The following is a 17371-nucleotide window of genomic DNA, read 5'->3' on the forward strand; positions in this document are numbered from 1 at the left end:
ACAAAGTGCTATTACTTAGAAACAGTTTATTCATAAAGTGCCATTGCTTCAAGATAGTGTATTCACAAAGTATAGTTTCTTTGAAGTGTTTCTTGCCCTCAGCTTCTATTGCTCAGTTTCTTCCCACTGTGCAGTTCTTCAAAATGTTTCTTAAAATGATGATAAATGACTTTGGTAGTAAAATGTTGATAAATTACTTTGGCATTAAGTAAAAGGAAACAGCAGTGAGCTGGAGGCTCCAAAACACAATATAAAACCCAAAAGCCCACAGCAGGGACTGTGAACACAATTGAAAACTAGGCGATATAATCCAAACAAAATTTATTAAGCGCTTTCATGCTTGTGAATCAAGCACTTCCTCAGAATAAACAATTAATAACCATTAGTCAAGTGTTTATATAACTTCAAGACATACCCCAATTAAGTGTACAATTAGATTTAAAGGTGTATACATCAATAAAAGTTACCCCAACCAGGAAAACACTGAACATAAAAATTATGCAAAAAGTATATTTTTATATTATTTTTATATATATTTTATATAATTTTATGTTCAGTGTTTTCCTGGTTATATAAATACTTGACTAGTGGTTATTAATTGTTTATTCTGATTAAGTGCTTCATTCACAAGCACGAAAGTGCATTATAAATTATGGTTGGATTTTATCGCCTGGTTTTCAATTATGTTGACAGTCTTTGGGCTTTTAGGTTTTATATTGTGACTTTGGCATTAAAGCGAGTACAAGATAAAGGTTCATATGGTAAAATGATGATAGATGATTTTAGCATTATTGCCTTTACAAGTTAAATGGCTTGTACAGTAAAATAATTTCAAGGCAAGTGGCTTTATAGATAAGAGATTTCAAAGTGTTGCAGTGCTCAGGAAATGTTTTTCGTGAAATTCAGTTATACAGAGGCTCATTGTGTTGTTACAAGTACTGGCATAAATTTCAAGCACATGTATATGTGTATATACAAGTGTGTATGTTCATGCATATTTGCAAGAGTTTTCATTCAGATATGACAATATGGCAAATATTTGCAAGCCACAACTACCTGTGTTTGATTAGAACATTGCAGAGAATTGGAGAATATTGGAGTATATTGGAGAATATTTGAGCAAGACTATGATATATTTATACAAACAGCTTATTCTGATAAAGATGCACATACCAGGGCATTAATTTTGCTGAACCTATCAGGGTCAGAAGTCATTGAAAGGGAGCAGTCATTTGTTTATGCACCAGCAGCTTATGAAGGTGAAGGAGAAACTCGTCGTGTTGTGCAGGCTGAATCAAGGGAAGACCCAGAGTGTTTAAAGCACAAATTCAGAGAAATGTGTAACCCTCAGACTAATGTTAGACTAGAGAGGCATTTGTTTTACATTAGAGATCAAAAGCAAGGGGAAACCTTTTCAACTTATATTACTGACCTGAGAAGCAAAGCTAAAATGTGTAGGTTTGGTGATTTAAAGGATGAATTGATAAAGGACAGACTCGTGTGTGGTATTAATAATGCTGCTGTGAGAAAGATTTTGTTCATGACAATGATTTAATGCTGAGTAAAGCCATTGAGATTTGTCAGATTCATAAAGTTACAAGAAAGGCACACAAATATATTTGTTAATGATAAGAGCATGGTTTCAGTTGGCTCCAGAGCTCATGTAGACATCATGCAACATGTGATAGGCAAAAGCAGGCCTAAGCAAGTGGCAGCAGCAGCCCCTGGGGGACTTCCAGGTTAAACCCATAGTCTTTTAGCACATTCCAGGAACAGTTCAGTTAAAGGAGCATGCTCAGTGCAAAACCAAGAGTATTTAGTGCAAAACAGACGTTGCTCAGTACAGCATAAGAGTGAATCAGCAAAACCCAAATCAAGCTTTATTGTTAACTGTCGCAATTGTGGTGCTAATTATGAGTCCAGAAGAGAAAAGTACACGGCATTTGGTCAGCAATTTCAAAGATTTTGTAAATCAAATAAGCATCACACAGTTACAGAAAAGGGTCACTCCTAAAAAGCAAGTTAATCAAATAGACCTTCAACAGTCTGCTTTCTATGTAGATGGTATGTCAGTAATTGGTGAAAAGATTGATGCAGTAGATTTATTGACAAGAAATAAGTGTTTTGTACTGTCCAGATCAATGGTAAATCCACCAAGCTTAAAGCAGACACTAGTTCAAAGTGTAATTTCATGTCTGCAGATACTTTTGCAAGGGTCAGAGCTGGTGAACAACTAAATGTGACTAGTTGTGCAGAACTTGTAGCTTATGGAGGTAAAAAATTCAAACCGAAGGCTCAGTAGTGCTTTCATGTTATGTGGCTAAGAGCTGTTATAGCCTATTGTTCTATGTGGTTCGAAGACCTGTGCAGTCATTATTGGGTCTCAGAGACAGTTTAAAAATTAATCTTATTTATTTTACCAAAGAAGTTCATCAGACAAGCACATGTCCTAGTTCCAGCTTCACCAATACTATTTTTTCAGAGTACGCTGATGTTTTCAATGGCAGATTAGGCAAACTTCCAGTTGTATATTCCATGAAATTAGACCCAGAAATAAATCCAGTGGTCAGACCAGCAAGAAGAGTTCTGATAGCTATGTTGCATAAGGTCAAAGCTCAGCTGGATAAAATGGTGCAACAAGTTGTAATTTGTCCAGTTACAGAACCTACTGAATGGGTACCATCCATTGTAGCAGCTCATAAATAAGGCTCAGATGAAATCAGAATATGTATTGACCCAAGGGATTTGAATAAAGAATTGAAGAGACCACATCATTCCATGTGTACAGTCAAAGAGGTTGCAGCCCTGATACCGAACGCCACTGCTTTTTCTGTCTTAGATGCAAAGAGTTTGTTTTGGCAAGTGATGCTTGATTGCAAAGCTTCATTACTGACTACATTTAGTACCCCATTTGGATGATATAGATTACTCAGAATGCCATTTGGAATACATTCTGCAAGTGAAGTCTTTCAGCGTGCAATGGACCAAATTTTTTCGGGTTATCCTTGTGCCATAATAGTAGATGATATATTCTTCAGAGGCAATGGTGAGGGACAACATGATAGAAATCTTAAGAGAGCTCTAAACAGTGGACATGAAGTGAACTTAAATCTCAATCCTCTAAAGTGCAAATTTAGACTACCAGAAGTTACATATATAGGTCATTTGTTTACAAGTATGGGCTTGAGTCTAGACCTGTCCAAGCAAGCAGCCATTCTTGAAATGCCAGCACCAGATAATGTGCAAGCTTCTGCAATGTTCTCTTTGTATGGCCAGTTACTTAGGCAAGTTTATTCCAGACTTCAGTGAGTTGACATCGCCTTTAAGAGACCTTACACGTAAACATGTTACTTGGTCATGGCTAGACTAGCACCAGAGATAATTGAAGTTCTTAAGCAGAAAATTGCTACCTCCAAAACATTAAGATACTGCAATGTCAAAAAACCAGTAACTCTTTCCTGTGATGCTTTAGAATTTGGATTAGGTGCAGTTAATTGAGGAAGAACTTTTGGCAATAGTGTTTGCATGTTCCAAGTTTCATGATTATATCTATGGTCAAGAACTCCAGATTGAAACTGATCATCAACCTTTAGTTACTATATTAAAAAAGCCTATGCATTGAGCTCCAGCAGGATTACAAAGAATGATGCCCAAATTGCAACATTTCAACTTCAAAATGGTCTATGCAAAAGGCTAACTTCTTTATCTGGCTGATTCTTTATGCAGAGCACCTTGAAATACAATGGAACAGCTTCTAGCAGAGAATTTTGACTTTGATGTCATGGAAGTGCATAATTTTTCTACTACAAGACTTGAAGAACTAAGAGATTATACAATGACTGATCCAGTTTTGCAAAAGCTCAATTACTATATTAGTGTTGGATGGCTGTCAAAGCAATTCAGTGTACTACCAGAAGTGCAATCTTACTTTCCTTACTGAGATGAGTTGTTGATAGAAGATGGCATTATTTTCAAAGGTCTTAAAATTGTTGTTCCTGCTTCCTTACAACAAGAATATATCCAGATTTTGCATCATGGTCACCCAGGTTCCAAATCTACTTAGAGAAGAACAAGAGGACTAGTATTTTGGCCTTCTCTAGTGAAAGATATTGATAGAGTACTTTCTTCCTTTTCCGTCTGTAATAGTCCTAAAGCGCGCTGCAAAGACAGCCACTTCAGATAAGTCAAATTCCTGCTCTACCTTAGTCAATTGTAGCTGCTGACATATTTGAGTGGAACAATCAACATCACTTAGTACTGGTAGACTCTTACTCAAATTGGTTCGAGATCAATCTATTACCTAATTTAACTTTTACTACAGTCATTACTAAGTTGAAGCACCATTTCTCAGTCCATGGCAGTCCACAGAAATTAATTTCTGACAATGGTACACAATTCACCAGTCAATTGTTTAAGAAATTTGCCAGAGAATGGGACTTTATACATGTTACTAGTAGTCAAGAGTATTCACAATCAAATGGATTTGCTGAATGTGCAGTACAGAGTGCAATGAATTACTTGAAAAAGTCAAAGCATGATAATACCAATGTTTTTTTAACTTAATCTCAGAAACATTTCCCGTGACGATACACTTGGCTCACCTGCTCTGAGACTTCTGTCTAGGCAAACCAGAACAACGTTGCCTATCAGTTCTAGTTTATTGAGGCCTAAAGCTAAGAACAACCAAACCCAGTTATCTAGAAAGCGTTCCTTCCAAAAGTCCAGCTAGGACATGTCAAGCAGATTTCTTCATCCATTGAAAAAAGGAGAGACAGTGAGGATACGAGGAACGAAAGGTTTCGACCAGAATGGTCAAGTAATGAGTATTTGTGTAGAGCTGAGATCCTATTTTGTTAAATGTGAGGATGTGGAGTACAGGAGAAATTGCAGACATCTTCTTCCTGTAGCAGAGCCAATATTGCAACATCATACCTGTGATAAAGACTCCAACTCTCAGAGCAATCCAGATGATATTCCTGTTCCAGAACATGTCTTGACTCCTGATACTGTTCAGGCAGATGATTCCATTGTTTCTAAGATTGAACAGTCGGCAGAAACAATCCCATTTGCTAAACCAGATCCCAAATTTTATGTCACATGATATGGTCGCATTTCAAAACCTAGTGTGAAATGCACAGCAACTTGGACATAGTTGTATATATGTATCTAGCTTTGTATAATTGCATGATGAAAATTATTTCTATGTAAATTGCTTATTCATTAATTTCAGTGACAATGTCTAACTCATTTTCTCAAAGAGGGAGGATGTAGAATAACAGGTGTGTTGTAAGTTTAAGAAGCATTTCCAAGATCTGTGTGTGCATATAAATACCAAGCATGTGTTAGCTTCAGTGTCATTTTGAAAGTGCAGCCAGAATGTTAACATCCATGTGCATGACAGCCAGTTTGTTTATAAGTTAAAGTTACTTAACCTCGTTTATGATGTGTTTGCATACAATAAAGCTGCTTAAACAAGAACCCATGATGCTCACTTGTTTTATCCTGACCTGGCAAGTGACAGTCATCTACTGTGCATCACAAGTTTTGGGATAAATGCATGCATCAGAACATGCCAACGTAACACCTCTGTACTTGCCCTATGTAATTACATACTTCTCTGATAACAGCTATGCAACTATTTTTCATGTGCATTGCATTACTGTAATTGACATACAGCTGTTTCATAGTATGGAGTGTCAATACCAATCACATATGTAAAACAGTGGATTGCCAAGAAAGCATTCGTAACAGTCCATACTGGAATGATTACATGTAAACAGCCATTGTTTATTGCATCACTGTCAGTTTTCTTGGCTCATATTTGTACAATGTGCATTGACAATACAGACAAACACTTTTTAACTATGATAGTTGTTGTTGTGTCTTTCGGATTTTCCCGGTTTGGGGTCGCCACAGCGGAACTCCGGTCCCCTAATGATTGGCAGTAGGTTTTTATGTGCCAAGTTGCCAGCCCTGATGCACAACCTTCAATGAAGGTATGCTGATTCACACATGTCTCCACACAGAAGACACTCTAGCTGAGAATCGAACAGGACAATGTCTTACTGTGAGGCGACAATGCTACCACAGCACCACCGCAGTTAACTATGGTAGTGCATTTCTGAATAACAGTGTTGGATTATGTGTGAAAAGGATACACACCATTGGGCTGGATTCATTAAGTACAGCTATCATGTACATGGTGCTGTGCACCGTACACAAAACAACACACAATTTTGCATTCATTAATTGGTTCTACACTTAGTGTGGAGTAAAATGGCAGAATATGCTAATGAAAGCATGAGAAGCTGAATTACATGCTAATTAACCAATTCAACATGGTGGAGCTATTCATGAAGGTATAAAGCAATCATGTACATTCAGTATATCCATTTGCCCTGAAATCAAAAACTCTTTGTATTACAGCCATGATTACACTTAGAAAAAAATAAATGCTGGCAGTTGCTGCTGCCATTAGAAGGCTGTCCAGGCTTTAATTAAAGTTGCAACTGCTGCTGCTGCCAGACCTGTGCCAAGAAGAAAAAAGTGTTTTATACTGTGTTTGACTTAGTGTGGACTGCATGATACAGAAAATTGTGCAACAAAGTGAGGTAGACATGGAAAAAGTATAGTAAATATGCAACCTCTTCCTCCCTCATCTGAAGCCATCGGTAAGTGTGGAACTTGTTTAAAAAAAAGTAGCTAACTGCTTAGTCCTATATGCAAGTAGTCATATGTCCCAAAGATGCAACATCTCTTATGTGTACAGCAATGTCAGTAATATTGTATGACTGGGATAGCTGCAATATGCAGCTATGGACTTTTCACAATAATGTGCATTAAGCATTTCACTTTCCCACACATATATGTAACCCTAACTACATTACAAATTTACAAAGGTCAGTGAACAGTCATCATCACTGACAGCAGGTAGTGGCTGGGGAGAATACATGATGGCAAACCTAACTCCAAAGAAGTGAGTGTGAATTATTGAATTGTATTGCCTAACTGAAAGTTCTGCAGTATTGACACTGGTGTTGTACTTCATGCCTGAACCTACATCAATGATTCTATATAAATCCTCTGCTGAGGTGTCAGTGATTTCTGACAGTGGACAGGAACTCCTTAGTTTCCATCAGTGGTATTTCTTTAGCAGGCACTCCTCCACTACCACAGCTATATGTTCCCGGCCAGTTTCACATGTCCAACATATCATGCATGTTATTATGACACTGGTGCTTATCAGGTTTAATGATATGTATGGACAATGCGTCTGACTCCATTTACATAGTTAAATATCTGCCCAAGATATGGTCACATGAGCACTTGTCACCTTTGCCTTTTTCAAAGAGGAAGGTGCCTGGCTTATAACTTCATTCTCTGCAGGCATTTTATAATGTGCAGATATCTTGGGCACCATAGCCTTTTATATGCTGAAAAATAAAAGAAATGAATAATACACAATAAAGACACAAGCAATTGTTAAAACAAATTTGTATGCATGAATGTATGTATCATGTACAAAATAATTAAAAAAATGAAAGTTCATATTAGTACACAGAAGTAAATACATCCCACCCAAAAAAAGGGAAGGAAAGGAAATGAAAAGCAAGTGTACAGGTTATGTAAAGAGGACAACAACCGTGTAACTGAGTAGTACATTGCAGCACTAACCTAAGGATCATGCACTTTTCCAGCACAAATAGCTAAAAGTGTTCTTGGATATCCACTTGTGTGGAGGGCAGCCAAATATATATTTCAGGCTTAACACATTTGTGGACTACAAATGTCATACCCCTGAGTGTTCTAGTAAGTGATACAACACTCTCCAGCAATAACCTACCAGATGAGCATAGAAAATGTTCCATAATGTCATGTTACATTCTTCACAAACATTTGTAATGTACCAAATAACTAATATACAAGCCTATACAACTAACAAGGGACAAACAATGTTTACACTAAGCTATGGGTATATTATGCAATGCAATCTGTCAGTAAAGTTGAAACACGACATTTTGTAAAAAAAAAAAAAAAAAAAAAAGAAAGAAAAAACACAGCAACTTACCTTTGAATCAAGTTAGTTGTTATACTGTAAACATGTTTTGCAAACAATTAACAGAAAGCAGCTCTCTGGATAAACAGCCTCCCCTACCATGATACACATTTCCTTGCATACACAACTGCCTTGGTATAGTGCAGATTCAGCCCTGTGAGCACTGGGAATATGCAAATGAGATGTGAACTCATTGGCATTCGTTAATTCAAAAATCTGCACTAAGTGCAGGGAATGTAAACATGGTGAAAGGATCTACACAACTGCATGCACATGCCCATCCTCTGCAAGGAAGAGAACTGAGAAATGTTACCTGCTAAGTGTTTGCAAGTGTGAATGATTAGTCTTACTGGAGTATCCATCGGGTTGTGTCAGGGAAATGAGACTTACAAGAAATTTTGTGACTACCATTAAGTGCCTTAAGAGAGGAATATTCCTAACTTTGTTTCTGCTTCTCAGTTCAATTGTGCCTGCAATCCTAAGGAAGTAAATTACTCAGTGAAACATATGTAAACTGTAAGACAAATCACATAGCATTATTTTTAGAGAAGCATAAATCTGGGAATGATGTTAATAAAATAAAGAGAAGCAAAGAGGTGTAGTATTCATTTTTTATCTCCCCTTTTGCCAGTATCACAGCCATTCTCACATCTTACTGCAAATTACACAGGACAAGGGTCAGGATTTTTTTCTGTTTCCCCTGTAATGTCAATTGATACTACATCATATAGCGAGTATAGGTAACAATTTTTATCTTCACAGTATAATGTCTTTGGCTCATAGTGTTAAGAATCTGAACTGTGTCTTGTGAATGCTCTGGTGAACCAAGTGTCTAATTCAGAGTGGTATTTGTGGGAACATAATGATGTTTAATGACCATATGTTCATGCTGAAACATAGCAAAGTCAAAGAAATGTCAAAACTTTACATTTTAACTACTTGTTTTATAATGTTTCCTGTATTTCAGTAGCCTTTTCTTTCCTTTTCATTTCTTGTTATTGTTTCTGTGCATTTGGCATTGCGAACTCTGGACTGGCAGCAGTCCCCAGCAATGAACTGCAGTTCACTGCCTAATGAAAAAACTACAAATTTTAATTTAGGCTGCCTTCTGTAGCACAAAAAAGTCTGGCAGTATTCTGTGACCATCAGCACTCTAGATAGTACTCAATGAAGAAAATGCACCAGTCATGTAACTTTCTCTGTGGCATAAGGTGCAAGTGCAGTGAGTTTAGAAAAAGAAAACAGCTGTTGCAGGGTTCAAATTGAGTGAAATGATCATTTTAAGGGGGATGTGAATACATATTTACACACATTTTGTGATATCGTGTTGCTGTTTGAAAATTAACTATCCCCAGTATTGTTAACAGCATGTGAACTATTGTCTGTCCTCTTCGCCATTATTTGGCAGTGCCTACAGTCCTGATAATGTGTGCCATAAGTTACATTTCTAATGTCTCAAGAAGATGTGAGAAGGACGAATGTGTCACTTGAATGCACTTCTTGGTCTGGTCACTGCTAGGTATACCCATTGATTACATACATGTTCCTATCAAAATCTTCCTGTCTTTCTTCTAATGACTTTGACATTTGTTCTCCACAAAGCAGCATGCAAATGCAGTTTGCTGCTTAAGGAAAAAAATGAAATATTTAATTTAAGCTGTTTTCTGTAGTGTAAACAAATTCAGCTGTGGTGAGCAGCCATCAGCACAATGGTTCATAGGTGTGTGCTAGGCTAACTCCAGGTGCACTAGTTTGTAGAGCCAGAGGTATGTCAAGGCTAAATCCAGTTAGTTCATAGGTTCATAGGTCTATAGCTGTGTACTAGGCTAACAGAGCTAACTTCAGTTGCATTAGTTCATAGGCTCATAGATGTGTACTAAGCTAATACCAGGTTCACTAGTTCATAGGTTCATAGGTGTGCAGAAGGATAACTCCAGATGCAATAGTTCATAGGTTCATAGGTGTGTACTAGGCTAGCTCTTTCCTCATTCTTTTTCTACTCAACCCCATCCATTTTGTGATGTTATTGTCCCTTCCTTAGGTGTTCTTTGCTTTTTTCTGTATAAATAAAACATCTTACATAAACTTTTAATAGAGTTGTCTAATAGAATTGTGTATTTTTTTTCTGTCCATACCTTTCTTCGCCAGACTGCCATACTTATTACAATCTATTTTAAAAGGCATAGTTTCCTGTACCCTTAAAGTTGCATTACCTTATACACCCATTACTTAATATTTTCCATTCTTCTTCAAAACCATCTTATTAAAGAAGCATAACATTTCCTCTTTTTGTAGATTTGTCAGTTTCACACTAATGTTTAAAACTTCTCAGTGAGGCATGATATCTGCATGCCCAAAGTCACTATAGGGAATGGAGAAATGTGATTCTTGTTTCTTCAATTGATGCATCCTGCTTTGTTCAAAATTGCATAATTTAGGGTGATCCCCACAATGCAGGCCATTTTTCCTACAGTCAGCTATATGAGCCAGTTACAGTTCTAGGTATGTGAACCAAACGGGTATCACTCCATCAATTGCCAGGTTGCCTGTAATGCACAGATATTATCTATAACATGTGGGCAGACTAGCCAGCCAGTTTACACGACTTTTAGGTTCATAGGTATTTACTAGGTTAATGACCACAAGGGCCTTTTTAAGCCTAGCCATGTATCCCAAATTTCTGACAAGTTCTGATACCCTTAATAAGTGTAAGCATGGGCCTGGGAGATGAACCATTTACAAGTTACCTGTTTCCATCAGAGACATAGGTGCCAAACCAGGGATGAATTTCGAGTTTCCCATCCAATTGTCCAAGTTGGACTTGAATTGTATTAGGGAGGAACTCTGCTTCACATGGATGGGGAGCCTGTTCCATAGATGGGGTAGTCTGTGGGATACATGCCTATCTCTCCAGCAGGTGCTATTTATATCACAGGCAAGATTTACGTCTTTAGAATGGGTAATTCTGGTACTGTTTGTTTTGTGAATATGCAGGAGGACCGTCAGAGTGGGCTCTGACAATGCCCTGTATACCAGGCATAGATCTCTCCTCAAAAGCCTGTAGGAGACAGAATACAGGGATAAGGCCTTGAGGCAGTCTGCGTAGGGCATATTACTTATGCCCTGTATTCTTTTAGTGAGGAACCTCTGTGGACATTCCAGTTGTTTTTTATACCTGGTTAGGTACATACCAAAGGAGGCATTGTACTCAATGATCAGTCTGATGAATGCCAAATACAGTGGAACAATGACTTCCTTGGACTTAGATGTCATACCTTTGTTTATAAGTTGTGAAACATAGAATGATTTCCTCACCACTGTAGACATGTGATGATCAAAGGCTAGATTGCTATCAATGTGTGTCCCTAAGTCCCTGACTACTGGGTTATCTCTAAGGGGTGTGTTGTCTATATGATAGTTACCAGGGATGGATGACTTCCCAAAGGATACTATTATGCATTGCATTTCTTGGCATTTAGTTTTAATCTATGACTTTGACACCAGTTTTTTGTCTGTGTCAGCCCCTCCTGGAGAACATTTGTGTCAGTGTGAGATTTAATGACAGCTCCTAATTTGCAATCATCTGCACATTTATTCAGCCAGAAACCACTGACATTGTCCTTGACTTCTGATAAGTAAATGCCAAAAAGGAGTGGTCCAAGGACCAATCCCTGAGGGACTCCACTTGACACAGGCCTCTTTGAAGAGGTGGTCTTCCCAATTCTAACTTCCTGGGTCCTGTTTGGGAGCCAGTTGTTTATCCATTTGGTGACATACAGGTTTGTACATAACCTCTTCAGTTTGTCAACAATGCCTGAGTGGGGTATTGTGTCAAATACCCTGACCAGGTCAAAGTAGGTCAAGGTAGGCAGTGTGAATGATTTTGCCCTCATCCATTGCTTTGGTAACCTTCTCATAGAAGTCCTCCAGGTTGAGTAGGCATGATCTGCCCTTTACGAAACCAAACCGGGTTGGGTCCAGTGTCTGGAGGTTTACTATATCTCTACTGATCATCTCCATGATAATTATTCCCATGGCTTTACATATAAAACTAGTGAGACCTATGGGTCTGTAATTTCCAGGGTCTGTAGATGACCCACCTTTGCGCAGAGGAATGACTGTTTCCTTTCTCCATTCATGAGGCACCAAGCCTGTTTGGAGGCTACAGCTAAATAGTAATTCCAGAGGCCCTGATAGGTTGTGTTTCATGTTATTAAGTAGACATCCTGGGATATTGTCTGGGCCCAGTGATGCAGTGTTCTTGGTCTTAGAGAGAGCATTAAGGACCTGTTCTCTAGTGATAATAGGGGGAGTTATATTTGATGATATTTCCTGAGGGAAGGTTGAGAGGGAGAGAGTTGTAACGTTGGAGCTGAATTTATCAGCCAGGAGGTTTGTTCTATCTTCTGGCTCAGTATAGGTGGCTCCATTTACAATGAGCTTTGCACACAATTGTGTATTGCCTTTGAGGTTGTGAATATAGCTAAATAATTCTTTGTGGTTGTCCTTGCCCTGGGAGGTCAAACTTACCTCATATTTGGCTTTGGTAGACTTTATTTGTCCTCTGAGTTGTTTGTTTAGTTTAATGAGAGTGCTTTTATCCTGCTGGGTGATGCACCTCATATTTTTGCCACATGCTGCACACCTGTGACCTTTTTCACTATTTTTCAAGGGGTGATTTCCTCTAGCAATGCCAGCTATATTCCAGAACCCTTGCCAATGACATCCATCAGATATCTACAAAGGAAAAACAGGATAATAATTCTGCACATTCACAAAGAGCTTTATAGAGCATGCTGCTGGGCTGCTGAAGACAGGCTTTTGCTGTCTGGATTAATCAGGTGGCACCCTGTAATATGATCCCAGTACCTGTGCAAAAGTATTTACAGTATGTGCAATGTTACACAATACAATACTTAGGTGGTAGAAAGCACACAAGGACCACCTGCAGGAGGAGCGCAGTACACCGCAGTACACTGGGCAGTGAAGGCAGAGCCAGTTGGGAAGTCAGTGGACTAGCCAGCTGCAGAGTATAAGCATGCCAGATGGATTCAGGTGCATTATGCTGTGGCAGTGGCAAATAGACAGTGGTTTGCACATAGTTTTGGCCTATAGCAAAGCAGTGTAAAGGAGATACACTACACTAGAACTGATGCATGCAAAACAAACACCAGAATATGCTCACCCATGTATAGGCTGGCCACAGTATGCATCAAATACAGGTAGCCCAAGTAACCATGTACTAATGGCAGGCTATAGTTATCAACATCTGTACAGGTGGAAGAGGCAGCAAATGTGTAGATACCTTTCACAGGGAGATGTATGAGTGCAGGGGAGAGGTATATAAATAAGAGTGCAGGTGTGTGTATGGATGTGATAAAGGGAGGATGAGTCCAATATAGGAGAGGTGCTTTGAAAGTCCACTGTCTCAGGAAGTAAAGGCATGTGGTATAATGTGGACAGTTGTGGTATGACTCTTTGTTTGCTGGGACACAACCTCAGTAGTATGTGCAGCACTGCATGCCAATCTAGTAGACAGGTCCATGGCATGCATGGTAGATGGTTGCCCATTCCATGTACGTACCCACCCATGGATGCTACCTCTACCAGGAGTAGCACATGATGCGCCATGACCCTGGCTAGTTGGTGTGCTGCATGACTATGATCACCATCTGTCATGAGAAGTGTGACCGCCATGATCCCGGGCATGTCCTCTGCTGTATGTAGACACCTCCACAATGGCTGTAGCAGTGAATGTACTAGCACTGCATGAGCATGGTTTACTTTGTCTATCAGCATGATATCCCTCATTCATAGACATATAAGTGGAACAACATCATGAATGGCACCTCATTTTCAGCAGGTGACATTGAGAAGACAGAGCACATTCCAGAAGGTGGTTGTCTATCAAAAGAATTACATGTGCATAACATGCCCTCAAGGAGGTCATCCTATACACCCCACACCAGCCTGACCATCTTGGCTGTGGTAATACTACCCTGTGTCTCTATGATGGCACTGCATGTGTACTAGGCTGTCCCTCTTAACATACCAACTTCAAGAGGTGAGTGCTAACAGCATGTCTCAATTGAATCACATTACTTACCACCCGTGTGCTCCCTCCTCCCATCAGGTCCTGATATGTGTTCAGTATGGAGTGCTGCATGCCCCTGACTGATGATATCCCCAGTAATCTGTCATTCTAGTATGGAGTATTTCTTTTGAGTGTCTACAGGCATTGAGTTTGTATCCCTGCACTGTGTAGGGGATGCATTGATCACATTCCCTGTTACCAGCACACACACTGTGCCCCCTGACTAAGCCAGCTTATGCCTACCATCACCCTAAAAGGCATTAAATCCTCTGATTTCAAAGGTTGGAGTTCTACAGAGGTGGTGTCAGATAGAGAATCACCATCACCTGTGAACACAGCAAAGTGCTGCAAAATGTATAAGTAAAGCCCAGTACTACTATATACTTGTAAATGAGGTAATGTAATCATATCTATAAAATACCACACAGTGAAATACAATAAGTTATGTAGAGGGTTGTGGAGGTGGAATCTCTAATGTTCCTCTATAACTCAGACAACATTAACAACTAGACCAAAGAGGAAAGGTTGTACAGGACTTACACCTGCTACTGTAGAGAAATAGCTGTACATACCTGGCACTTCTTCAGTAGATATTTTATTTATTTATTTACTTATTTTTATATATTTGCACTCTAAATTGTATGTCTGTGTTTGTTTAATCTGAAAAAAATTATTATGGGCCAGATTTCATCTTACAAACTGCCCTTATGCATGATGCACCTCTCCTATTATACCAGATTACCTGTGTGAAGATTGGGTGAAGATAGATGAAGGTTGCCAGCCTAGCCAGATAGAATTTTGGAGATAATTCTGTCATCTGTAAATATTAGTGTGAACCACAGACTTGTTGTCTTAAATGGTAAAAACAGTGTTACATGTAGAACTGAAAAAATGTAACAACAGTGCACTCTACTGACCAAATAAAGCATTTGTGACCCTTCAGCTCTGGTCAGTCTAGATGAAGGAACTCTTGCTGTTGTTTTAAGGCCATAGTTAATGGCCAGAATATGCATGCATAAATGTCCTTAATGGCTTTGCTTCCTGACCTGGTGTGAGCTTACTAAAGAATTTAGCCTGTTAGCCTGGGAACCCAGGGAAGTGTGAAGAATGAAGTAATGTGAACTAGGAATGTGATTTTAAAAACAGAGATAATCAGAGAGCATTAAACATTTTTGTCTTGACTATCCAACTCAGCACTGCCTTGCTCTATATGTAAGTTTATCGTAGACTTGTGTTTTCTCTTAGGAATAGCTAGAAACTAGAAAGATTGAACTAAGTGCTTTTCTGTGATGTCAGAACTGTACTACTGAATTATTTTAAGTATTTATTTGTGATCTCTGAACTCTTGACTAGCACTGTGTAGTAAAAAGTATTGTCTTGTGTTTTGACTATTTGTTATTAAATATTTTTAAACCCTTTCAGCTGTGGCTGTTTTTGTAGAGATAATTTAATCTCTTTAGAGTACTTGTATGCCATTGGTAAAATTGTACAAAAACGCTCCAATAGCTTTAGCTGTGAGCTATACTACCAATTGGATAATAATATTGCACAGTAGTAATTGGACACCCTTTTAAGGGACTTTGAGTAGCTGATAAATACTAGTGGGTGGTGGCAAGTGGTACAAACATTTAGACTGGGCAGAAAAGGGGCACAGCTGGAGAACCTGTGCCAGCTTCCCAAGGAGTGTCTGTGTGGTTGTATAAACTCTTCTCAAAGTTTGTGTGTGTGTGTGTGTGTGTGTGTGTGTGTGTGTGTGTGTGTGTGTGTGTGTGTGTGTGTGTGTCAGCTACTTGGGCAGGGACACGAAGCAATGGTAGGACAGAGAGGGTGCTGGAAGTTTTAGCTTGCCCACTAGGCTGAGATCTGGACCCTATAGCTGTGCCAGTGGGGAGTCTTATTGGGGACCTGGAGAGCAAGGGAGTGACCAGCCCAGAATGACTGTGATTTCTGTGTGCTCTTAAGGGAAATTGCACTTTACTGTGTGTATTTGTTATCCTTTCCTCCTATATGAGATGCCCCTCACTGGTGTTAGTGGTGAGGATTGAGGATCCTTGATTGCTGGGACAGGGCACGGGCGTCACAAACTGTACAGCCATTATTTGAACTATAATTAATACAGTATAACTGTAGTCAACATGAGATAGCCAGTGCTTACAAAATGTGTTCTAACTTAACATTACTCAATCGCAGAGTATTCTTTTCAGTTTTTCTACTGCTGAACTTTCAGTAAGTAATGCCCCATAAATAAAAATATACTTGAAATTAAAACACTAACTTTGACCCAAAAATAACAATCAAATGAAAAAACAGAAAAAAAGCCTAATAATGCCACTAGTTATCACTTTAGTAAATAAAGAAAACTACTTAAACTCCCCCCAAATCCTTGATAACATTAACATTTATGTTTACTTTGAATTCCTAATGCCATTTTACCTTTGCTTCCATTCATCCCTCAATTAACATTAATAATAAATGCTTTCCTTCAATACCCTTAACCTTTCCTTTATGTACTTGAATTGTCTATCCTATAGTGTATTTAGAAGATATTCTTGGAGCTTGCTGAACCTCTGCCCTGATATTCAGCATCACACCATGTGAGCAATTTGAGGTGCCAGTGCCTCTGAGGGAGACTAGAAACTCATCTGGTTGTTAGTAGTGCCTTGACCAACAGCTCGCAAACCATTGGCATACATTCTGGTGCTAAATGGACAGATTGTTCTGTAGCAAGAATAATGTCACTAGTCTTCTCTCAGACAATTGCATATGAGCAGCTCTGGCCACCACCACCATTAACATCTACCACAAGATATTTCCATGGATGGTCTAGGAAGGGCTGGTCAACAGAATCCAAGCTTAATAGCCTTTGGCTATGAAGGGAGAGGCCCTGGATGAACACCTCATTTTCTGCACCTGAGAACCTAGCCTTCCTCACAGGTTTGTCAGTAGGCTTATCAGGATCATAAGATCAAAGACATTACAAAGCAAATGCGTCTCTAGGCTATTTCTGCATTGCCAGTACCTACACTTAGGCCTTTTATCTCATTTCAAGGACAGCAGGGCTAGGCCATTTTTACCAGATCTTTAAGTCCCCTGATCTTTTTAGTTGCAAACCTATGGGGTCTTTCAAATTGCTTAATATGCTTAGTAAGGTACATCCCAAAGGGAACATTGTACTCAATGATGGATTTAATCAAAATGGAGTATAAGGATGTGAGAATTTC

General features: G+C 38.9%; 1 protein-coding gene across 1 annotated transcript in view; it reads left to right on the forward strand.

Moving 5' to 3' along the window:
- SFTPD (surfactant protein D) overlaps positions 1-17371 on the forward strand; it is a 362436-nt gene that overhangs the window by 327997 nt on the left and 17068 nt on the right. The gene's annotated exons all lie outside the window — the stretch shown is intronic.

The sequence above is a fragment of the Protopterus annectens genome, chromosome 14.part0 (genome assembly GCF_019279795.1).
Source record: "Protopterus annectens isolate FY-2018-M chromosome 14.part0, PAN1.0, whole genome shotgun sequence".
In the NCBI taxonomy this organism is placed as follows: domain Eukaryota; kingdom Metazoa; phylum Chordata; order Ceratodontiformes; family Protopteridae; genus Protopterus; species Protopterus annectens.